This window comes from Antrostomus carolinensis, unplaced genomic scaffold (genome assembly GCF_000700745.2).
Source record: "Antrostomus carolinensis isolate BGI_N321 unplaced genomic scaffold, ASM70074v2 scaffold44263, whole genome shotgun sequence".
NCBI lineage: Eukaryota > Metazoa > Chordata > Aves > Caprimulgiformes > Caprimulgidae > Antrostomus > Antrostomus carolinensis.
This window is the reverse complement of record NW_010303933.1, coordinates 1-664: the sequence shown is the minus strand read 5'-3', so window position 1 is coordinate 664 and position 664 is coordinate 1.

Below are 664 nucleotides of genomic sequence, written 5' to 3'. Positions count from 1 at the left end.
CCTCGCCAACAGGACTGACCTCTCCCTCTGCACGTGTCGCAGCAGCCGGTTCCGGCATCCTCCCAGGATCCCAGCGTCGAATCAGTCCCCCCCACCCCGGCAGCAGCAGTTCTAGATCTGGAGGTTGATAAAAGGGGCAAAGCCAACCACGTCCTGCAGGAGAACAAGAGCCCTCTGCAGTGGAGGCTCCACATCCAGCTCCACCCCGCGGCTTCGGAGGATGCTCAGGCTGGACTCGGCCACGTTGTGGCAATGCTTCACCTTCAGTGAGCGCAGCTTGGGACAGTACTCGGCCAGGACCCTGCCAAGAAAGAGAGCACATGTACTTTGCAAGCCAGGACTCCCGAGTGCACTACTCACCTTCTCTACTCCCAGCAGTGCTCGCAACTGTGCCACACATGCACCATCCTTTGGGAGCAGCATCCTGGTGGTCTGAGAGAAACTTGATGGACATGGTCAGATCCCAGACCTACCCTCTGTGACATGCTGGGAAAATTGATGTTAGTAGCCCACAGTGCCTCTCCTGAAGGGCCTGCTAATGCCTTCTCCCCCAAACTGAGCTCTCATTGCTTTCAGCATGAAGAAATCCAACTTGTCTCTCTGGTTCTCTTCCTCTCCCCACCCCAGACACCTGCCATCCCCACCCCAGCTCCCCACATTGCTT